General features: G+C 46.2%; 1 pseudogene; it reads right to left on the bottom strand.

The window, feature by feature from the left end:
• Positions 1-208: 208 nt before the first annotated feature.
• LOC105941763 (small ribosomal subunit protein uS2-like) lies at positions 209-928 on the bottom strand (annotated as a pseudogene).
• Between the last annotated feature and the right edge of the window lie 595 nt (positions 929-1,523).

The following is a 1,523-nucleotide window of genomic DNA, read 5'->3' on the forward strand; positions in this document are numbered from 1 at the left end:
AGTGACCTCCTGGCAGCCTCAGAAGTCTAGTTTGCTTTCTTTCCTTCTTTCTTTCTTTCCTTCTCTCTTCCTTCCTTCCTTTTAAAGAAACTGGTGTTTATTTTCTGTCAGCCTCACTCCATGTCTGCTTCAGAAACTGCAGATCAGTTTCTGACCGCTTGGTGGTTGTTGCCACTCATCCGACAGCCTGAGCTGTGTGGGTTGCAGACTAGTTTGCAGTGGGGAACTGCTGGATGGGCACAGAGGTCATCTGCATGGAACTCCTCCTTGGTCATAGCCTTTTCAGCCACAGCCCGCTCTTCTTTTTCAGTCTCTTCAGAAGTAGAGATCGGGCATGAGTTCCCATGGCTGTTCCTGGGAGAGAGTACCACTTATGCACAGAACCTCCTGGGCCAGCATCCAATACTTCAGACCCACAGAATGGGCACCCTTGTTGTTCCATGGGATGGTGATGTCCACGGAGCACGGAGGAGAGTCCATGTTGCAAACAGCCATGGTAGACAGGTGCAGATTCAATGCCTCTGTGAGGGGCTGGTGGTCGGTCCTTGGGTCAGTCACCACCAGGAATCATGGCTCCTGGAAGGTGGCTTAGATCTGGTTAGTGAAGGTGTCAGGAATGAAGTGGCCAGCGATGAGAATAGCTCCAGTGGCAGTAGCAAAGGTCAGCACAGCCCTCAGGCCAGTGTTCTGGGAGGATATCTTGCTGACATCAGCAGGGTTTTTGATGGCCATGATGTCTGGTGCCGCCAACAGGAGCTTCTCCCAGGTCCCCTTGAGATTGATGTTGTAGACAGCACTGCTTTTTCCTTTTGTAGATCTACAGCTCCATCTGGAAGTCAAGTCTGGTGCCTCTCAGATGGGTTCCTGCGGGCAGGACTTTGAGGACATCCTCCTCCTTCATCTGCGGTACCTCAAGGGCTCTGGACATTGCAGCAGCTTCCCTGTAAGTTACACTGGGAATCAAAGACAACACCGTGCGGCCCCATTGCTTGGGATCGTGGAAAGGGCTAGTTTGTTTTTATTAGAAATAAAGAAAGGTGCTGGGGTGCTCCCTTACATTGGTGAAATAGAACAATCCAATTTCGTTAACAACTGTTGACATGAATGACATTAGGAAGAGAATGAAATACAGTAATCCAGAAATGAAGGGATAAAGAATATTGGATGTCTCCAATGTCTATAATATTAGAATTGAATACTTTATGAATACATGTCTTTGTTCTGTTGGTTGTTTTGATTAGGTGCCATGAATAGTTTACTTAAACATTTAAACGAATCTTTTCAAATAGGTTGACTTCTCAGGTCTGAGAACATCTGTATCAAACCTTTGGTGTACGGTAACATAGTAAAACAAATGCAGGCCAGACTTCCTGATCTATGACTTGGTGACAGATTTTACAGATGAATGTGTTGATGTTTTCAAAACAAGTAACCTGCGTTTGTCAGGCAAATACCAGATACCTGAGCATTAGCTTTCTGCTACTTGCTTTGTGTTCACATTTCACAGTTTCAGGTCTTAAAAC

The sequence above is a fragment of the Ochotona princeps genome, chromosome 12 (assembly GCF_030435755.1).
Source record: "Ochotona princeps isolate mOchPri1 chromosome 12, mOchPri1.hap1, whole genome shotgun sequence".
Classification (NCBI taxonomy): Eukaryota; Metazoa; Chordata; class Mammalia; order Lagomorpha; family Ochotonidae; genus Ochotona; species Ochotona princeps.